The sequence below is a fragment of the Elephantulus edwardii genome, unplaced genomic scaffold (genome assembly GCF_000299155.1).
Source record: "Elephantulus edwardii isolate Elephantulus edwardi_28Jun2011 unplaced genomic scaffold, EleEdw1.0 scaffold00182, whole genome shotgun sequence".
Taxonomy (NCBI): Eukaryota; Metazoa; Chordata; class Mammalia; order Macroscelidea; family Macroscelididae; genus Elephantulus; species Elephantulus edwardii.
Genome location: NW_006399932.1, coordinates 938,415 through 962,006, shown reverse-complemented (window position 1 = coordinate 962,006; position 23,592 = coordinate 938,415).

Below are 23,592 nucleotides of genomic sequence, written 5' to 3'. Positions count from 1 at the left end.
CTCTTGGTGCAGAAGATCAAGGCAAGCAGGCTTTTGTACAAATTGCATCTCAATGTCAAGAAAATAAAGAGACTTACCACTGGATTGATTATTACCCAGAAAATTCCAGAAATCAGCTCAAGCCAAAGGTGACTTTTCAGTGACTAGTAAATCAAATCTTCTCTTAAATGCGGAAAGGTCTTTGGAAGACATTATTCACCATCACAAGAACATGGAAACAGTCCAGATGCCCAACCATAAATTAGTAGATTGAGAAATTGTGGTACATTCATACAATAGAATAGTACACAGCACGCAGGAGTAAATAATTTTGTAAATTACTACCTGACTTGGGAGGGACTGGAGAAACATTATGCTGACTGAACTAAGTCCCACAAGGACAAATACTGTATAAAACTATTATTGTACAATGAATATGACAATCCAAGGTCGGGGGGAGGGTAGAAATAGAGGGGTGACGATGGGAGGATATGGTGTTAATAATAGGGTTGCACAATTCAATGGGTGGGTGGGGTGAAGGAAATGGGAAGTATATTTTGTGAAAAACAGTATATTCAGATTTTGTAAATAAATCAGAGTAATATATATAAAATATATATAAACAAAGCCAAACCTAGAAATACCATATGGTCCACTGTTATGAATGTACCCCAAGGAAATGAGAACTGAGACATAAACAGAGGTATGTACACAGAAAATTAACAAGAACAGCCCAATTTTCCAACCATAATTGAATGAATTGAGAAATTATGGTACATTCACACAATGGAATACCATACATCACTCAGGAGAAACAATTTTGAAAAATACGAAATAACTTGGGAGAGATTGGAAAGAATTTTGAGTGAACTGATCCAGTCTCATAAGGACAGATACTGCATAAGGCTATTATTGTAAAAAGAGAAAGATAACTCGTAAAACATGTATGGTGGTCCAAGAGGAAAGTGAGTGGGAGCAGGCCATGAGGGTGGTCAGGGGAAAAATCACAGGGTCACACAATTTGATGGGTGGAGGGAGGGAAGATAAAGGAAATGGGTAGGACCTGAAAACATAGGGTAATGGTGGACATAATTCAATAGTGATTAATTTTATAAAACACAATATATGGAAATGATTATATGAAACAATATGAATAAAGGAAAATATGAAACAATGTATTTCAATTTTGTATGTAAACCAATATAAAATAAAAATTAAAAAAAATAAAGGGCATAGGAACAACTTCATTTTGAGAGTTAGAGTTTTCAAAATTTGTTTGGCCTGGAACTCTACCTCATTGGAAAGAATGGGTTTCAAGCAGAGGAGGGCAGATGCCCCAGCATGCTGGAAGAGGGATTGATGGAATGATGGCTTGAGAGATTGGAACATTTCTGTCTATCCTGAATACTGATGCCGAATCTGTCTTGTCATTTCACAGACCTACATGCCAAGAGTGATAGTTCTAGAGACAATAAAAAGGAAAATTGCTGATAGCTTTGAGTCTGGACCTAGAGGGATAAATGAGCAAACCTTCAGCTGTCTAAGCTTGTGCAATAGAGTTACTCAGATTTTTCAGACAGACGAAGAAAGCAGGTGGCTTGAAGGCTCTAGTGACAAGTCTTTGAATACATTTTTTGAAAACACTAGTCATAAGTCTTTAAATACATCCAATTGAAAACAAATAGCAGAGACTTGAGAGTAGTGGTTAGTAAATTTTAAAATCGCAAACCATAGTTTATTGTGAGTCAGTATACACATATCCATTGTTCATTGTGATCAAGTACACTCGTGTCCTTTGAACACAAGTCTCATGAGGAGATACTTGTCATTTACTCTGTTCAATGTTCTCCCTTCTATTTTACTTTTAATTTTTTTATAAGGTATCACATTGCAATGTGGCTCCTTGGAGGCAAGGATTCTGAGGCTCCGTCTAACATACTTTGGACATGTTGTGGGACAGACCGGTCCTTGGAGAAGGACATCATGCTTGGGAGGGAGGAGAGAAGGCCCTCTATGAGGTGGATTGATTCAGTGACTGGGATAATCAGGATGGGAGTGTCAGGGACAGTGCGATTGGCACAGGACAGAGAAGAGTTTAGGCCTGTTGTACATAGGGTCGCTATGAGTTGCAAGTGACTCGACGGCACATAACAACAACATCACATTGCAATACACAGAAATAGACTATATGACCAACCTTCAATTTGACAATAATATTCCAGGGTATAGGACAAGGTGGACTGGCGCACACTGGGCATTTCATCTTTATTTGCAACATAGGCTATTGATTGTCATTGGTCAAATATAAAGAGTTTATTTTAATTTGCAAGGACATATAGGCATAATTGCAGAATGGGGCATCCATGTGGGTGAGATTGTTCCCTGGTCTCACTAATGAACTCCTGGGTCCCACTCTGAAGTTTCCCCATTTTCTCCAGTGTTCTCAGATTTAGGAAAGGTCACCAGGGGGTTTTGATGTGCAGGGTAGAGCTACTGTGGTGTAAATGATGGTCACAGAGCCCTGCTCTTTCATTTGGTTGGCCCACTAGTTGGAAATGACATGTTCAACTGCAGGGGCGTTTAAAGAACTGATGCATTTGGTAGGTGGCAGGACCAATAAATATCACCTTTTGAAACAAACTGATCTGACATTAGAAACCAAAACGTTGGAGTTTTGAGTCCATCTAGAGGTGCTTCAGAAGAAAGGACAGGTAATCTGCTTCTGAGAGGTCAGACACTGCAATCCTGGGAACAGTATGTTGTGATGCATGTGGCGTTGCCATGAGTGAGGTTGACTGGACGTTGATCCGTACAGTCTTCAGTCAAGGCTGCCATGCATAGAGCCTGCCTGGTGTGAAGAAGATGGAGCTGCCTTGTGAAGATTTGAAGTGAAACGTCTAATTAGGAGGGATCTTGTTCCCAACTAAATTCTCCCACATCTAGCCTTTTAAATTTCTTTCTTTTAAGGCTCCTCAGGTTCACCACAATTATGAAGACAAATTTTTAAACTGCAATTCGAGTCACTTTTAGGTTTGATGTTATTATTTTTTTTAAATGATGTTATTAATTTTTTCCTCATTTCAGAGATTTTAAATAAAAACGTAAGTGGTATGCATACAAATCCCAAGATAGGACACAGTGAGTATATTTTTGTCCTCCAAGGACCTTACAGCATTTAATAGAAGATTTGATTTACTGGTCACTGCAAAGCCACCTTTGGCTTGACCTGATTTCTTGAATTTTCTGGGTAATTTTGAAAGTGGGCAGTTTTTCATTTTCTTGGCCTTGTTTGTGACATTCCACGCTGACATCATTGCATCTGCCTTCACAAACAGCTGAAATGCTCTTGACATTTTCCTTCGGTGTTCGCTAATTCAGTTTTCTGTGCAATGGATTAAAAAAGAGAAGTTGTATTTAAAGCCAAGTCAGAGAGGAACCTGTGCCACTCAGAGGGATCTCCTGAACTTCCCAGCTGGGGCTGAATAACCAGCGGGAGCTAAGGACAGTGGTGCTGTGCAGGTCAGACTGGCTGTCTCACCAGGCAGAGACAAGGGGGAGGAGCATTTTCAGACTTGACTGCACATATGTGTATTGAAGATCTAGGCGTGGGGAGTGGGCACTAGATTTCTCAAACTACAGCCCTGAGAGTTGTTGAAGTCATATAAATTGTTCCCACAAAAGTCATGTGAAGTAATAATTTTGTTGCCAGGAGGGTTTGTGTTTGGACCATTTCTTGTAATTTGACTCTCAATTGCACAGTGGAGCCACCTTGTGGGGTTTCCAAGTCAGGGATCTTTACCGAAGCTGATCACTAGGTGTTTTCTCCCTGGGAGCAGCTGCTGGACTTGCATTGGTGATCTTTTAGTGAGTGGCTGAATGCTCAACACTCTATCATCAAAACCCCTTGTTGTGGAATACTAAACCCCCAAGCCCTGCCATCTAGTAGATTCTGACTCATGACCACCCTCTATTGCATTTTGGAGGCTGTAAATCTTTACAAGAGGTGACTGTCTTTCTCTGGTTGGTTTGAACCCCGGCATTTTGGTCAATAACCAAACATGTAAAGCACGATACTACCAGGGCTCCTCTGTCTGGAATATGTTGCAGTCACTGAAGAGACATTGTGGGACAAAGGAGATAGCATCCTTATCTTCATAGAGTTCTTTTCTGGCTGGAGGGATCCATATATGGTCCTGTGTAGTGATATTAAAGATTAAAATAAAACACAAAAGTGATGGAGGCAGAGACAGGTGCTACTATAGATACAACAGTCAAGGGAGGCTTTTGTTTTGAGATGAAAATCGAGCTAAGAACTGAATGAATTGAAGGAGCACTTTGACAGATTTCTGAGGATGTATATTTGCAGGCTGGAGTCCTTAGGTTGTTGTTGTTGTTATGTGCTGTTGAGTAGCTTGCTACTCATAGTGACCCTATGTATAAGAGCCTAAACCCTGACCTATCCTGTGCCAACCTCATTGACTCCACTACCCCAATCACTGAACCGATCCATCTCATTGAGCATCTTCCTCTCCTGTGCTATCCCTCCACTCTTCCAAACACGATGTCCTTCTCCCAAGACTGGTCCCTCCTTGCAACATGCCCAAAATATGTCAGATGCCGCTTCAGAATCCTTGCCTCCAATGAGTAGCCTGGTTTCACCCTCTCCAGGATGAACCTGTCTGTTCTCCTAGCAGTCTATGGTATATTCAACACTCTTCTCCAGCACCACAGCTCAAAGGAATAATTTATTTTTTTATCATCCCTTGTCATTGCCCAGCTCTCCGATGCATAGCATGCAATTGCGAAGACTACGGCCTGGATCAGGCACACCTTAGTTTCCAGCCTGATGTTGTTGCTCTTCAGTGCTCTGGAGAGGTCCCTGGCAGCTGACTTTCCCAATGCAATTCCTCTCTTGATTTCCTTGCTGCTGGTATCCAGAGTATTGACTGTGGAGCCAAGCAAACTGAAACTGTTAACTATCTCAATCTGTTCCCCATCCATACTGATGCTGCCAGTTGGCCCAGTGATGAGAACCTTTGTTTTCTTGATGTTGGGCTTCGGTTTATATTGAAGGCTGCAGTCCTTAACCTTCTGCAGCAAGCACTTCAGGTCCTCCTCAGTTTCAGCAAGTAGGGTTGTGTCATATGCATACAGATGGTTAATAATTGTGGCTGAAGGTTGGAAGTTCAAGTCCAACCAGAGGAGTCTTGGCTAACAGGCTTAATGATGTACTTCTGAAAAGCGATGTTGACAAGTACATGGAGTGCTGCTCTGCTCTCTCACACAATGGGATGCTGGGAGTCGGAGCCAAATCCACAGAAACTATTATTTTTAAAGAAATATATTCCAAGCTGAGGAAAAACCCTGAAGAAGACATTTGTTTGCCATTTGTGAGAGGCAGCAAGAGGTACAGTGTCATTGGTACCAAGGGACTGAGGGAGAGTGTGAATGGGTGAGGTGGTCAGGGATCTAATCACCCAGGACTTTGTGGAAAGCGTGAGATCTGAAGTGAGGCCCACTCTGTGTCTCAGTTTCCCCATTTCATGCAGTGGGAAGATTGTAGGTCATTCCCCTTCTCCCAAGAGATAGCAACAGATGCCTTTTAATCCCCACACCCTCATGGGCCAGAATGTTAAGCTTTCTAAGGACACAGTGTGCTGATGGTCCGACTGTTGCCCAAATGAAACAGGTAGTGGTATCAACAGTAGAGAAAAAGACACTCAAGGTATAAAGTAGCAAAGCCTCAGAAGAGCACCTAGTCTCTTTCCTAATTATCAGTATCTTTTCTGAGACTACAGAGAGCATAGCTGTGATGGGAATAGGGGGACATTCTCATCACAAGAACTAGTGAAAAGCAGATTACTCTGTAATGATGGCAATCTCACATTCTCTAGCACATCCAGAAAGAGAGTAATTTGAAAAATCAAGAAGTAAAGTGAAATTCATTTTCATTTCAGGTATGTTTCCCATATGTTTTAATTTTCTTGGGTCTTTTCAATTTTCAGTGTTTCAGTTCTCATTGTTTCAGATTAAATAGCCTTTAATTGTCTGTTGTTTGCCAGGCTGTTGATCAATACCAGTGTGAGATAACTTGAAGGGTTTAATACACTTTAAACTGAGAGTAAGAGTTCCCTTTGGGGTTAGAGATCTCTCATGCCATTTTTCCTCTCCCCCATTTTCTATTCTTTTTGAGGCCTCAAGAAGCTTCTCCTCCTCCACCACCCATATCATGTTGTGAGTCACCTCAAGGTGGGGCTGGGGAGTCAAGGCAATCTTCTCCCCTCAGTCCTCTGTGAGCTCTGGATGAGATTGTGACTTTGAAGGACTCCCACAGTGTGGGTTTATATGGGACTTAGCACTGGCTCAAATCAGTCTCAGAAAAAAAATATAGTCAGAATGGGTCTTAGAAGTGAAAGACTGATTGCTGGAGAAGAATGTCATGCAGAGGGTCAGTGAAAACAAAGGAATCCCTCAACGAGATGAACTAACATGATAGCCACAACAATGGACTCAGTTTACACCAACGGTTATGAAGATGGTGCAGGACCTAACAGTGCTGTGTTCTCTTGTGCATGCAGCAACCATGAATGAGTCAATTTGATTGTAACCACCAACAAAAACAACAAAAACAAGGCGTGGGCTCACGGTTCAGGAGCATCAGTTCTAAGTAAAATGAAGCATCTGTATTCCATTCTGTCTGCAAAGGACACCATGGACTTCTTTTCAAATGAATAGTGGTTGAAAACATGGGCCCAATTCTACACCTTGCACATGGTGTTTCTATGAGTTGGAACTGACCCTTTTCACAACTCTTCTTCTTTACCCCATTGCATTTTAATATTACAGCCGTTGAGAGAGGAGTTAGCTGAAGTCTTGGACCTGCATGCAATCTCAGAGGGGATTCTGATTTTCCTGTCACCTTAGGAAATATCTGATTGATTCTTGGAGTAGTGGAATCAACAACCCACATGTACCAGGGATTTTCAGCTTTCTGGAAAGAAAATGGTAGACTTAATAAAATAATGACAGCAGTGGCTCTATTTTGCTGCTTAAAATCCACCTGGTGATGTTTTCAGTGTCCTTTACACTACTCACTATTGCCATCCTGTGTGGGAGAGTGCAGACAAGGGTGTCTCCTTTCTGTAAGTGTGCCAAGTGCATAGGGACAAGCTACGTGAGTAATTTTTAAACATTGCCAGTTCTTAGTATCACTCCAACTTAAAAAAGAAGGCACTGAGATGTACCCATGTAACTATTTATTTGTTTGTTGTTAGGTGCAGTAGAGTCAACAACAACTGTAGCAACCCTATGAAAAACAGATCTACACCTTGCCCAATCCTGCATTACCCTCTCAATCTTTGATATGTTCAATTTCCTTGTTAACAGTCACTGTGTCAGTCTGTCTCTTGTTGAGTCTTCTTCTTTCTCTGACTCCCCACCTTGACTTTTGATTTGCTGTTGTTGTTATGTACCACTGAATTGGAGTCAACTCATAGCTGACCCCTCAGTGAGTTTTCAGAGGCAATAGGAACGTGAAATTCCAGAATGTTTTATCTTACACATCTATGTTTTTCTTCTTCTTAAGGATTTGAAATAATTTCTTAGTTTTATACAATCTGTCAAACAATTCTTTTCTTCTCTGCTGCTCCTATTCTTTTGATCAAGTTTCACTTCCTTTTGCTTTTTTTGTTCCAGTAATTTCCATTCAGTAGTCAGTGGCACCAGAAAAGATACACTTTTAACATTAAAGCCATTTTTCTTCCTTGTAAGTAAGCCATTAAAGACAATGAGAAAGAGAACAAATGTGCTTTTCAGGAGCCAGGGGTTTTTTTTTGTTTTGTTTTTTTATCCCACTGTATCAGCTCATTGCAGGCAGTATGTGTACAATTCACTTTTGACGGAATCATAATAAATGAGAGACAATACAGTACAAACCACTTTTTATAATGCAATGCTCACCAATAAATTCCACTTATAGCCTTAAATCAAATTGGTGCAGATGCAAAAATTATGTAAAATTGGTGGTACCTGTGCCTGACCTTGTGAAGGCCCTCCCAGATCTTGGCCCAATAAACTTTTCTCCCCTAATGATCTGGCAGTTACTCCTATCAGGAGAATACAATGGGGTGCTGAGAAGTGGGGGAGTGAAGCAGTGATTCAGGGACCACCAGGGCCCTTAAGAAGATTAATTTGTATGAGGTACCTGAAAAGTTGGAAAAATCTCAATGTACTTCTGAATACACATATTCATTTTGAGCTGATTTCTGTTCCTCTTGTGCCCTGTAAAATTTCAAGGAATGTACTTGAGGTCTGGAGATTTCCACAAAGAGATTAAGAGGCGCTATAAACTGAAGAAATAGTGGGTTGTGTAACTGTTGGGCATGAAATATTTTCAGTACCAAGATGTCCTGGTTTTCAGTATAGAAATTGAGTAAAGACCTTGTAAACATTCAGGGCATATATTTATTAATGTCTTTTTAATAATTGGGTATGTGAGTTTATGTCTAAATAGGACCCACATCTGCTGTCTTGGAATGAAGTATGAACCCACTTTTGTATTTATTTTGTACACTTGTCTGTGAGGTAGCTGTGCTTTCTGAAGACCTTTGGCCTGATTTTGTATTTTGTTTAGGAGCCAACCTATTTCAAACTTTTAATGAACACTTTTATTGCACATTCATTGTATTTTATGATATTAACCAAATGCTTTTACTTTTCCTACTTTCAAAAGAAACTGGGCTATTGTTGAGCCAATTCTTTTTCCTAAAGATTTCACGTATGTGAGCGCTGTGCTCCACAGGCTTTCAAACGCTGATTGTCAAAAGCAGACCATCGAGTTTATCTTCCGAGTTGTCCTTGGTTGGTCTTGAATCTTCAACTTTTTGATTAAGAGCTGAGTGTCTTAGCTGTTTACATTAACCAGGGACTTCTGGATTCTTTGGTGCATATGAAACATTCTCTGTAAATGTTCTGAAGTGTTTTCTTATAAAGTGACTCTTAAAACAGTAGCAGTGGTAGAAAAGTTGTTTCCTGGCTCAGTTCTATAGTTTAGACTCTGGATTGGTTATGTAACTTCTTAGATGAAAGTGAGAAAACTCATCAGAGTAATATGAGTAGGGGATTTCAAGGAGACTTCTCCAAGATTTTTCCACTTTTCCTTCTCCAGGGTGAATGTGGAGTGGGCATGGTGAGAGAGGTTTAGAGTCACCTAGGACTTTCTGCAGCCCTCATGCCAGATATTTGCACTTTGAGGCTATTTGCCTCTCCACTCTAGCCTCTGGCAAGCCACTACCTCTTTGGCCTCAATTCTTCCTTCATAAACTAGGAATAAAGCTACTAAACTCTAGGGTGTCTATCTATCATCTATCTATCTATCTATCTATCTATCTATCTATCTATCTATATCTATCATCTATCTATGTTGAGATGAATGGAAAGGCTTTGAAATGTGGTATTCAAAATATAAATTTATTTTAAATTCAAATGAAAAGTAAATGTTATTTAAATGAAAAAAATTGAAGTTATCATCATCCAATATGTCCCTTAGGGACAGGAAATAGGACTAGGACTTTGAATGGCAAGGTATTTGGTTGGTTCAGCACAATCTGGTTCCTACATTACAGGTTCTATATAATATATAGTGTTTATGTATTAAGTTAGCTATTATAATATCTGTATATTCTAGAATACTCATGTATATAAAAATATATATCCTTACATATAATGTATAAATACACTTATGTGCATATGTGTGCACACACACGTGAACTCTGGTGACTTAGTGGTCAGGAGTTGCGCTGTCAACTCAAATGCACGCAGTTCGTCTCTACCAGCTGCTCCATGGGAGAAATACAGGCAAACACCTCCTGTGCGATTTTCTTTTCTGAAAATCTGCTAGAGGCTCAGTTCTCAGTTGGTTCCGACTCAACAGTACCTGACTCATAGCAACTGTATGTGCAAAAAACCAAACCAAAACATCGTGTAGGTCTTTTTTCCATACTTAAAATTGTAGTTGAGCCTATTGTTGCAACCATGGAATCAATCCTTGTAGTTGAGAGTCTTTCTCCTTTTTGCTGACTCTGTACTTTACCATGATGCCCTTCTGTAGGGACTGGTCTGGGCTAAGAACATGTTCCAAGCACATGAGATTAATAAAGTCTTGCCATTCATACTGCCGTGGAGCATGCTGGCTATACTTCTTCCAAGATTGACTTGCTCATTTTTCCAGCAGTGCACAGTACATTCAATATTTTTCACCAATATTATAATTCAAACGCATCAATATTTCTTCAGTTTCCGTTCAAAATACTACAGCTTGGTAAAGTTCACCTTCCTTTCAGAGTGATGTTTTTGCTTTGTAAGACTTTAAAGAGGTCCTTTGTAGCAGATTTGACCAGTGCAAGATACTTATTTTTTGAATACTATTTCTGTGAGCATTAGTTGTAGATACATATGAAATGAACTCTTTGGCAACTTCAATATTTTCTCCTTTATCATGCTGCTGCTTATTTTTTAAGCAACATCATTATTTTTCACTTGTCAAGATTGTTGTTTTCTTAATGTTGAGGTGTAGTCAGTAACTCGGGTTTAGTTTTAGGATTTCATCAGTAAATACTTCCAGTCCTCTTCACTTTAAGTATACAACTTTGTGTTATTTGCGTGTAACACACTGGTAGTGAATCTTTGTTTAATTCTTATGCTAGAGTCCTTTTTATATAGTCCAACTTTTCATATTATTTGCTCAGGATGCAGATTGAAAAAGTATAATGAAAAGACACAACGCTGATGCAAACTTCTGATTTTAAACTATGCAATCTCCCTATGTTCTGCTCGAAGAACTGTTTCTTGGTCTGTGGCTAGGCTCTGCATGAGCACATTTAAATGTTCTGGAATTCTCATTTTTTGTAACGTAGCCCATACTTTGTTATGATCTATATAGTTAAAGGTCTGTGTGTAATCAATGAAACGCAGGTACATATCTTTGTGGTATCTTCTCTTTTCAGCCAAGATGCATAGGACATCAGCAATGAGATTCTTAATTCCATATCCTTTTCTGAATGCAGCTTGAATTTCTGCCAGTTCTCTGTAGATTCATTGTTGCAACTGTTTTAAATCATCTCCAGCAAGGCTTTCCTTGCATACAATATTAATAATCTTGTTTGATAGTTTCTGCTGTTAGATGAGGTTTTCTGAATAGTCACAAATAAGAATCTCTTTCAGTAGCCAGTTGCTTTGTCTCCTTCAGTCGCCTTTTGAAATCTTTTCTTCAGCTCTTTTACATCAGCATTTCTTCTCATTGCTGTAACTACTTTATGTTCAATAGAAAGTTTCAATTTTTTTAAACATCTAATTTTGCTCTTCTTCATTCCTTTGTCTTTAATGAGACTGCCTTTTTCATACATTATATATTCTTGATGGCTTTGACTTCCTGGTTTGGACTTTAATCATTAGTGTTTGGTCATTAGATATAGTACATCAAATATATACTTGAGATAGTCTCTAATTTCAGGTGGGATAGAACTAAGGTTGTACTTCGATTTCTGTGGACTTTAAAAATTTTTCTGTAGCTTCAACTTGAACTTGCAATGAACAATTGATGGTCTATTCCATAGTTGGCTCTGGCATTGTTCTGACTTATAATAATAATAATATTAAACTTTTCCCACAGTCTCTTTTCATAGCTATAGGAAATTTGATTAGTTTGTATTTTAGCTGTTGTTTTGTTGTGTACCGTAGAGTCGGAACCGACTCATAGCTGACCCTCTGGCTGGTTTTCAGAGGCAGTTAATCACATAGGAGGAGATTGCTCATCCTTTTCCCACAGAGCAGCCAGTGGACTTGAACTGTGTGTCTTCAGGATTGGAGCGCGGCTTCTTGCCACTAGTTTACCAGAGCTCTACATATTCCACCTGGTGTGGTCCATAAATATAGTCACCATTTGTGTTGCTGAAAAAATATGTTTAAAGTGAATATGCAATTGGTCATACAATATTATATATATAATCTCTGACTTCTTTTCTAACATCAAGACTATATTTTCCAACTACTATTTCGTTTTGCTTCCAACTTTTCCATTCCAACCTTCAATCATTATCAACACATCTTGATTGTGCTCTTGATCAATTTTGAGCTGCAGAATTGATAAAACTCTTCAATTTCTTAATTTCATTTTTGGCATAAGTGATTGATGTGTGACTTTGAGTACTAGTCACATTAACAGGTCTTCCCTGTAGGGCAGGATATTATCCTATCACTAACGATGTAGTGCTTTGAATTCTATCTTGAATGTTTGTTTTAATAATGAATGTGATACCATTTCTCTTCATTTTTTTCTGGCATTGAATATCCCATGATTCTGATTAAAACTAGTAAATACTGTTCTATTTAAGCTCACTAATGCCTAAGATATTTTATTTTTGTTCATCCTATTCATTTTGTATGACTTCCTAGATTAATGTTTTGTACACTTTGTGTTTTGATTTTTAAACTATGTTTGCAGCTTCCCTGACTCTCTCATTTGCAGCTGTGTTCCATCAAGAAATGAAGGTTCTGAAAGCCTTACTAGACCTACATCGATAAGGTAGACTTAATGATGACTCCAACATCACAGTAACATGCAAGCCATTTACTGTATGGTAATATATCTCTATCTATCTCTTTATTACTCCAAGTAGAGAAAGTGTTGTTGTTATGTACTGTAATTAGCTGCTAAAAACCAAAAAATGTTTGGTGAGTAGAACCCATCAGAGTCACCTAGGTAGAAAGATCTGGAAATCCTGAAAGGTCATAAATTTGAAAACCTTATAGAACACAGTTCTACTCTGATATATTTGATTGACCTGATGGCAATTGTTTCTTTGTTAAGGAATTATTTTTATTTAAACACTGTAGCATTTACATTTATTATAAAACTCTGTTGCTGTGGAAAAAAATTTAACAGCATTTTTGTTGTTATGGGTTATCTTAATTTCCTGTGACTCTTAGCGACCCTATGTTCAGCAACTCTGAAGCCTGTCTTATCTTGAGCCAGTCTGACTGATTCTGACACACTACCCCCAGTTACCCAGTTATTATATCGATCCATCCCACCTAGGTCCTTCTCTCTTGCACTGTCCCTCCATCCTACTGAGCATGATGTCCTTTTTCAAGGACTGGTCCCTCCTGGCCATGTGGCCAAAATACGTGATACAGAGCTTCAAAATCCTGGCCTCCAAAGAGAAACTTGGTTTCACCCTGTCCAAAACAGACCTGTTTGTTTTCTTGGAGGCCCATGGTATGTTTAATACTCCAGCATCTTCTATGGACTGCCAAAACAACAAACAGATATGACTTGGAGAAAGTGCAGCCAGAGTGCTCCTTGGAGACAAAGATGACAAAGTTTCATTTCACATACTTTGGGCATATTCCTAAGAGAGGCTATTTTTTTGGAAAAGGGTATTATGCTTGGAAAGGTCAAGGGACAGCAAAGGAGAGGGAGATCCTCAACCAAGTGGATTGACACATGGACTGTAGCAATGGGCTCAAGTGTGTCAGAGATTGTGAAGATAGATGGGGTTCAGATCTGTTGTTCATAGGGCCGCTATGACTTGCACTTCACTTGACTGCTCCTGACAACAATAATAACACACACACACACACACACACACACACACACACACACACACACACACTCTTTAACATTATAGTAGAAAAAATAAGCCCCTTTATAACTTCCCAATGGAAGTTGCTGGTGGTTAGTGATGAGATGTGTTGTCAGTCCAAAGGCACTTGCTTTGAATTTACCAGCTGGTCCAAATGGAGACAGATGACCAATTTCCATTACTGTGATTTACTGCCTCTGAAAATTCGCTGGAGGGTCAGCTATGGGTTGGTTCTAACTCCATGGTACATAACAATAACTTCCCAAAGTTTATTCATGCCTCTTTGTTATCTTTCCCTGCTCCCTGACTTCCTGACCAAGGCAACTACTCACTTTCTGTCAGGGTAGAGGTAGATTGTGTAAGTTTCTCACAATTTTACACAAATGGATTAATATAGATTCTCCCCCCTCTCCATCGTTGTTGCTGATTGCCTTTGAGTCAAACATGACTCATAGCGACCCTATGAACAAAAGGCCTAATGCCTTTCTATAACTATCGACATTTATCAAAGTTCATAGAGTTTCCAGAGGCATGTTGGAAAGTGGATGCCACTTGAATAACCTTAATTATCTGATAGTTCTCTATGTTCTTGTGCAGATCAAGAGTTCATTTCCTTTTTGCTGGTGAGTGCTATGTCATTGTGGGTCTGTACTAGTATTTATTTTTTTAAAAATTATTATTAAATTTTATTAGTTTTAGTGAACATTTACAGAGATTTTGGGTTTTCATTCATTCATTGTTGCACTGTTTTCTCTACTCTCCTCCCCAGTTCGTTCTTCTTACCCCCCCGAATGTCTGTTTTAATTGTCCAATTGCCACAGTGCTTGTCGAAGCCAATTCTGATTAATCTCCTTTGTCAGTGTGTCCTTTGCCATTCCCTATCTCTCCTCCCTGAGAGAGACTTCACCCTGATTCATAAGGAAAAGGGGATGGCATATTCTCTTAGCTACTTCCTGCTGAAAAGGGACGCTGTAGGTTTCAGGATGAAGATCTCTCACTACTCTAAAAGGCCCCTTTGGCAGTAGGAAACACATAGACTATTATGGAGATTGATTTTGGAATTTAGATTCACTGTTATCAATTGTGCTTAGCCGTACATGTTCATATCCTTGAAGATGTATCATGGAAGTGTTGCAGCCTAGAAGATACAAATTTAACTAACAAGTTAAAAGTACAAGAGTCAGAAATTAAAAAGCAATAATATTCCGAGTAGAGGTTCTAATAGTGGCACAAATCAAGTTATAGAGGGAAGGTGGTTCTTACAATAAAAAGGCCTATAGACTAGCACTTTGTCTATTATATTGTAGAGGTTAGGAACCACAAGATGTAGAGGCTCAGCTATGTCATTTATGGTTCTTAAGTCCTGGAGCAAATTCCATCTACCACTGGGTTGTTTTACAACTCGGAAGTTCAAATGCAAGGTGGAGGTAAAGTAAGGAACTGCTTATGAGGTTTTTCATCCATTGTATTAGTATTTATTTATCTACTCCCTTTTGATGGACATTTTGGCTGTATTCAGTTTGAACTTTTTCATGTGATGCTGCTATGAACATTTATGTATAAGTCTTTGTATGATTGTGTGCTTTTAGATTCTTGGGTAAATATATAGGAGGGCAAAATGACTAGATTATACACCAAGTAAACGTCTAACTTTTTGAGAAACTTCTAAAATGTTTTTAAAGTGTTTGTGCAATTATACAACTGTGTGAGAGATCTTCAGTTGTTCTGAACCTTCATTTTTCTTTTTCATTTTACCTAGTCCATGTGTTATGATTTTTAATTTTACCTAGTAGATGTGTTATGATTGTATGGATGGCACAGGATGGGACAGGGTTCAGATGTGTTGTTGTACTCGACTCAATGGTACCTAACAACAACAACAACAACAATAAGAAGCAGATGTGTAGTTGAATCATATCATGCTTTGCTTTTTATTTCCTTAATACTTAATGGTATTGAACATATTTTTCATGTGCTTATCATTTTGATATAATGTTTGCTCAATTTGTTAGTTAAGATATTTTTTATTACTGAATTTCATAAATTCTTTAAATATTTTAGGTATTCTGAGTACAAATCGATGTTGAACAATCTTTACTAATATAGCTTCAGGAGATAATTTAATTTTACAGTGTTAAGATTTTTCTCAGAGTGATAGATTCATGATTACTCTAGTCTTAATAGGTCTAGTGAGTCTGCCTAAGGTTGAAATTCAATAGCACATACCTTCTAGATTCAGTGTGTCCAAGATATGTCTACATCTCTGAATACTTTCTAGAAGGAGAAAATCTTATTCAGTAGAGTCATGGCTCAAATTGTGCCCCTTCCCATATGTGTAAGTGTCATACATGTAAGCTTTGGAAACACAATGTAAGGCCAGCTATGAGTCAGTTCCAACTTGATGGCAATTACCTTTTGAATTTTTAATAACAGTGTGAGAGCTGTGTAATGATCCCCATAATCTGATAAACTGAATAGTTGCAAGTTAAAGGTGAAACACAAAATTCCCAAATCCCATAATAGCCCTTATGAAATATAAGAAAGTTGTGTCTAGTAATACCTTTTATCTCAGTAGAGATAAAAGGGGCAGAAAGGGAGATGAAGCAGGAAAGATTTGGACCACCCAGAAATAATCATCAAGAGTGGAATGCATATTTTTTTGACCTGTTGCCCTGCACAATGAAACTCCTTGGTACTGGGAAAACCAAGGCCTAAGGAGGTCTCTGCAGAGCTCTGGGCCCACAGATGCTGAAAGAAACAATGGCTTTCCTCCAATACAGAGGCCTTTCTCCTAGAGATGACACCTTGAATTTGGAATTCTAGTCTCCAAAACTGTAAGAAAAACAGTTCTGTTTGTTAAAGTCATTCGCTCGTGGTATTTGTCATGAAAGCATTGTTGTTAAGTGCCACCCAGTTAGAACTAACTCATATCTAATCCTCCAGTACATTTTCAGAGGCTGTAAACCACATGGAAGGAGACTTTTTCCCACAGAGCAGCTGGTGGATTTGAACCACTTGTCTTTAAGTTGGCAGTGCAATGCCTTACTGCTAGGTTCCCTATGGTAGCATTGGGCAACTGAAAATCTACTCTCTCACTTGTTCTTAAAAGCTGAAAACTTGGCTAACAAAAAAATATTCCTTATAGAAATTTTGCATTCCACATTCCTATCTATCTAGAGATAAAATAAGCAATCATTTAGAAAAGCATATTCTGGAATGGACCATGGGAAAGACGGGAAAAGACAGAAAAAAATTGATTTAAGTTGTAAGATGGGAAAAGACAGAAAAGACATTTATTTATGTTGTAATTATTGTATGCATTTGTATACATGGGTAATTTTCTATTAACGCTATTGGGTTCTGGTTGGTCTCGAAGGATAGTTTTCTTCTGTATTCTTTTTAGAAATGTGTGTATGCATTTTCTAATAAATACTGACATAACAGGACATATGTAAGCTAGATGGTATTGGAATTTCCCCTTTGCTCTGTTTTCAACTTGAATTTATATGAAATCACATGACAAATACTCAAAGTGAAATTGGCTATCTTGGGAAAAGCAGAGTAGTTATCTGAAAATCACTTTTATCAACAACCTGTTGGATTTCTTTGTTGATCCAACTCTTCAGTAGTCATCACAGGAAAGATGGTTTATTTCTTCTTCTTTCACTTCATCTTGAATAGCCTTTGAGAGATTCTTCATGTGAACAGGACATAATTAGACTTGGATTATTTGGTATAGATTTACCTTTTAGGTATTATCAGAAAAGTGGAAGGAGTAGTTTAGCATATTTGTATTCAATGAAGAATGACATACATTCATGCCTTCTTGGTTGTCTAATAGAGTCATAATTTTCTCTTTGTCAGAATTCATGCACATTGTAATTTGTCTAGAACACCCATGAGATAGCTGTGCATCGTGCTCTCAAACATGACCACATCATGCCTGGGAGGGAGAACATTTTTCTTCGCCTTGCATGATGTTCACTATTGAAATCTAATATTGTGAGAATGATGGAAGAGTGAGGTAGTTCGTACTTGCTCCTAAGCTCCAGGGTAAGTTCAAGGTAGAAGCTGAATTCTATTTCACAGTCACAGCAGCTCCTCTGTAATAGTTACTTACTGATGCCTCCCCAGTTGTCTAGCACAAAACTACATAGAAATAAGAATTAAAAAAACACACACAAAACAAAGCGAGGGAGATCTTGCAAGTGTCTCACCTCCATTATAAAAAAGGGCCCACTGTTCCCACGTCTCATTCAGAGGCAACATAGTGTATGTACCCTCTTTTCATATGAAGAAAAGCCCTCAATTTGAGGTTATTTTATTTACACTCTTTTTCAATTTCTCTTCTTGGAGAAAACAAAACTGCAGAATCTCGATTCTAAGAACATGTGGCTCCAAACCACGGTGGGTGGGTTTTTGAGAAAGAGCCAGGAAGGTTGTTTCTGGAGGAGAAATGTCAGCATTTTTCTTGTGGAACTCTAATTGGAAGTAGGATGGTGGTTTAGCCTAGACAAGAGATCAAAATGAAATGAGCTGGTGTTTTCATCTTTGTCCCTAAATGGACCATAATCCTGGTCATAAAAACCCACCACTTAAACTTTGGCAGTCTGACTTTCCCAGGAAGCTTTATTACTAAGTATTAGCTTGACTCAGGACATAGCTTCTTCAATCAGCTCTGAGCCAAGGCTACGAGTAGAGAGAATGTGTTTGTGGGCAAGTCAGGACTCTCCTATGGTCTTGCAGTAAGCTATGGAGTGGCCTTCTCTGGCCTCCAGACATTTTTCTGGGGTGGAGAAAATACGCTCTTAATCTATTCCATAGAAACCATACTTTGGCCAAAGACACAAAGGGAGGTGTTGAGAATTTGGAGCCACAGGTTTTTCCGACAGTGGTAAGCCAAGATAACATTGTAAATCACTTCAGGAACATCTCCCCCACCCTTTGAGCCAGTCCAGCCCTGTTCTGAATTACCTTATCCAGGAAGGTCAAGACCCACAAGTCCAGTCCTTGCTTTTCATGCCTTAGGCTTTACCTTTGTGCCAACCAGACCAATCTTGGGCACTCTCTGCATTGGCACTTGGCCCTGGATGTTTAATAGTCTGATCTGTTCCACCCATCCTGCCAATCAGCACTCCCCTATGTAATCAGTCACATGCTGAGTAGGCATCTGAGGCTCTGAGCAGGCTCAACTTCACTGGCCTCCCGCAGTAACGAGAAATGGGATTGGCTCCAGCAAAACCCCATCTATGACTGCTCTATGCTGCTTTATGTTAAAAAGGGATCCATTTCCAAGGATACCTAGCTTGGGATCAGTCATGTATGTCTATGATTCTCATAAAAAGGGAATTTAAAATTTGCCTGAATTAAAACTTTTTAGTTGCAATGGACTTCTGATTGCTCCTAAAGTCTAAAGAAATTAGAAAACAAACCCTAATGAAATGAGAGGTAAGGTGTGTTCACTAAAGACTTATTTTTCCAAATTTCTTATTAAAACACATAGATTTATGTCATTCTATTGCCCCGGAACACTTCGCAGACAGCCCCGAGGGCTGCTGCTCCATTACACTGCATCTCTGTGACAGCACAGGGGTGAAAAAGCCAATACAGGGCTGCCTGAGCAGCTTTCAGAGGCTGAAGTGGAAATCATTCCTGCCTTTGAAAAGAGAAGGAGAAGATAGCAGGGAGGCAGGAGCAATAACCCAGGCTGGACTTGGACCAGGCCAGTAAGGTTAAGTCTTTCCTTTTGCAAAAATTACCATCTGGTCTTTAATGTCCCAGAGTGGTCAGGCCAGCGTTCATTTGCACCTCATCCCAGGAAGACACCTCTGAAAGCGAGAATGCCTGTTAATGTAATAATGTCCCCCAATGCCGGGGGAGGGTGCTGATGTTCAGCGGAAACGGGAGCTATTTTCTCAGAAGAGAGCCATATCCTGGAGCTTAGGGCAAGTGTTCATGAAAAGGTGGCTTTTCCAAATGGAGCCAACACAAAAGCGATAACTGTTGATGCCAGTCCTGTGGCCCATCCTAAAATAAACTCTGCACTTGCTTCACTCACAAGCTTATTGAACAAAAACTATGGGTGCCTTATTAAAAACCAAGCATGACATTAGCAGACACTAGCGGTGCACAGAGATGAGTGGAACCTGGGCTCACAGGCCAGAGGGGGTGTGGATAAACACATATGCATTATTTTCTGTTTGTTTAGGGCTTTATTTATTTATTTATTTTTTAATTTAAGGAACAAATAATTTATTTGGGTTTTCGTGTGATTTGATTAAATGTTTATAAAGCAATTTTTTCAATCACTCATGTGCATTTTGTTCCATAACAAAATTACAATACACATAATGTCTGATCATCCATTCACTCCACATTATCTTTCCTTTCACTTATTAATAAACACTTTTTATCTATTTATGAATTTTCTTCTGGAAAAAGAAGCTATTATTAGTCTCATTTTACAATTGAGGAAAATAAAGTACAAAGAGAGGAAGCAACTTGGAAAGTTAACTAACAACAACAACATGTGGGAAGGAAGGCTGTATGAACAGAAAGATGATCTTGTGAAACAATGAAATCTTGGTTACTAACAGAAATGAGCTTTTTTCTGACTACTAATATATTCATAAGGAGACCAAAGTACAATGTCATCCTTCTTGATAAATATATTCTTCTTTAATATGCTAGTAAGAGAAATTAAGACAAAATTCACTGTAATTGTGCAGAAGTTTACTATAATTTTGTATAAAGTATTGTGCCTGGTGCACATTTTGACAAATGCTATAGATGGTTAAAAGAAAGGAGATTTTAATAGATCAATAAACTGGGAAAATTCATTGAATTGGGCATTAAGAGAGGGATCAATGTTCAGTTGAGTTTTAGAGAATTAGTTCTTTTCAAACTTTTGTGATTTGAATGAAAGTGTTAGTTTTGATGAACCAATTTTTAAAATGTTGATTTAATGCCAGTTTTCACCCCTTGAGTACCCATGTCTTGTACCCATGGTCTGCAGTTTATGAAACAATTTCTTTCTAAACATGATGATACTTTGAGTTGCAGCCAAGAGAGGCTTATCAGTGTCATGTACTAAGAAGCAAAATGAGTCAGGAAACTTGGTAGCCACAACTCTTCCCAAATGAGAAGACTTATGAGTCAAACCTTACTTCAAATTCCATGTCCTCTGTATTAGACTCTCTAAAAGAAAAAGAAATTGTTGTATGAGTGCCAAATTCTAGTTTTTCTTTGGAAGTAAACGAATAAACTAAACCCACTGTTATTGAGGCCATTCCACTGCCTTCGAGGCCAGAGAAAAACGGCCTTATTAGGCTTCCAAGAGTGTAATTTCAATGGAAACGTGTTATTGTATCTGTCTCCCAAGGAGTACCTGGTAGATTTGAACTGTTGCCCCTTCAGTTGGTAGGCAGAGGGTTAATCTCTGCATTCCCTGAGCTCTTAATTGAGAGTAAACAGAGTGCTGAGATTTTATAAACGCATATTCCTTCAGTAGCTTTATAGAAATGGCGTGTGTCTTAAATCCTAGTGCTGCTGTGTCAGAAATACCACTCCTTAAAGGACAGAATTTTATTTGCTTCCAGTTGGGGAGTGCTTAAGTACTAATGAAGGTTTAATAGTATAGATGCCTTCCTTGTAGGTAGCCCAAATCATCCTTTGTTTCTTGGGTTAAAGCCAATCCTCATAAGTCTTCTTTGTTACCTCTCTCATCTTTGAGTCTTTATGTCTAATCAGCTGTATTTTAGAATTCAGAAGAGATTAGATTTAGGATTCACCATCCTTACCTATGGTCTAAGTAACATAATAATAATAATAAATCTTATTTTACACAGAATTACACCCACAGTTTATAAGAGTTAGGCTTCCAGTACTTAGTTGGAGATGGGAAGGAGTGGCTGACACAATTTAATCTGTAACAGTGCCTTATATTTTGCAGATTTCATATAAAGAGAGGTGGAGGTAAAGGAAAAGGAGACAGAAGAATAATCCTCCCACCATGAGTCATATTTGCAGTTAAATAGATGGCATCATCTTCCTAGAGTAGGTAAGGGGTGGACCAAGAGCCCTCGTCAAGCCCCCTTCACTCCTGATTTATAATGTCACCTCAGCCATGCGGCCAGGCTCACCTGTGGTCTGGTGAGTCTTGAGTCTGATGGCTGCTAGATATTGGGTAGCATTATTATCTGCTGGGCCAATGACTTGGTCATATCATGTTTATAAGTGCTAATAGGGGTTTTGTTGTTGGTGTTTCATACCACCGAAAACCCCATACCATGGGGTTTCATAGGCAGTAAATCATGTAAGAGGAGATTCCCCATCTTTCTTTCATGGAACAGCTGGTGGGATCGAATCATCACCTTTAGGTTGACAGCACAGTTTTTTTTTACCACTAGGGGACCATACTTCCTTAAGATCTTTTCATCTAGGCATTTATTCATTTGTTTTCTGTAGACCTCCCTAATACATTCTTTGGGTTGCATCCCGATGGTTTTCAAGTACATCACTCCATTGTGCCTGAGTGTGCCCAGCAAAACTCCTTATCAAATAGGTTTTGGTCCATACTTAATTGAGTGCAGCTCTGCACAGACTTTGTGTGTCTGTTTGTAAACACACATTATATAACTTTCATTCAGATACAAGGCAAGTTACAAGAATTATTCTCTAACCAGAAGGTATGGCCTAGTGGCAAGAAGCTGCGCTGCAATCCTGAAGACACAAAGTTTGAGTCCACCAGCTGCTCTGTGGGAGGATGATGATCAGTCACCTCCCATGTGATTAACTGCCTCTGAAAACCTGGTGGAGGGTCAGTTATGGGTCAGTTCTGACTCAATGGTACATCACAACAAACAGTGGTGAGGTTGGAGTCCCTGTAATAGTGCAAGTGGTTCACTCTGTCAACTCTAATACAAAGATTAGTACCCAGAAAATCTTTGGAAGAAAGAACCAGTGATCTTTTGAGAGAACAGCTATTGAAAATCCTATGCAGTGCAGCTCTGTTATGACACATGCAGATCACCAAGAGATAAGATCATGCTGATTAACATCTCTAGTCAACAGATGATGCAAAAACAATCTTCTTTCCAAGAATGCTTTGCTCCGTGGGTCTTTCTCTTGGGGATCTGGTTTTCATATCTACTAAGTGTGCCCTGTTCATGGACCTCAATTTTTCTTCCCCATAAAACTTTTAATAAAGACCAACATTTTGAGAACAAAGAGCATTTTCTCCAGAAACCTCTTTGGTGGCCAGCTAATGATTTTTTTTAAGAGCATAAAAATAGGCTGTTAACACTTGAGACATTCTTTAAACAAGGCTACCACTCCCTAGGGGCTCTGGAGGATTTGCCCAAGAGGCAAGACTGAAAGAAAGGAAGCATTTTGTGGTTGTAAGAGTTATTCTACTTTATAGTTGTGAAAATTTGTTTTTGAAACAGGTCTTTATGGATTTAAAATACCACATTAGCCTGGCAGCCAGGACAGTATACACTTGTTTACTCCCCCTCTTTCAATATCACCTTCTTGAAAGGTCAGGACAGGCGCAGAGTGGACAAGTCCTCATCTTCACTGATGTGGCCAAGTATGGTACAAATTAAACAACCATGGTGGTATACAAAGAACTGCCAGCATTTTATTTTTGGTACTTTTATCTTCAAAAGAGCAGAATTGGTTCATAATCAATTTTATTTATCTCTCAGACAAATACGGACAAGAATTGTTAATCAGAATGAAACAATATAACATCACACCCTCACTCCCCTCACAAGCTTGGTTATAGACACAAAAATAGTAAGCTGTCTTGAATGACAAAGTCTTATTTTTAAGGTAACACTGTATTTTCATTTGTCAATGTGATTTTGCCTTTATAGCTACAAAATTGGTACTTACAGAATGGAAGCAATTTAAGAGTGCTCCAAATAAAACTTTCAAGAAAAAAGAAACCCAAAACTATTAAAAATCATCT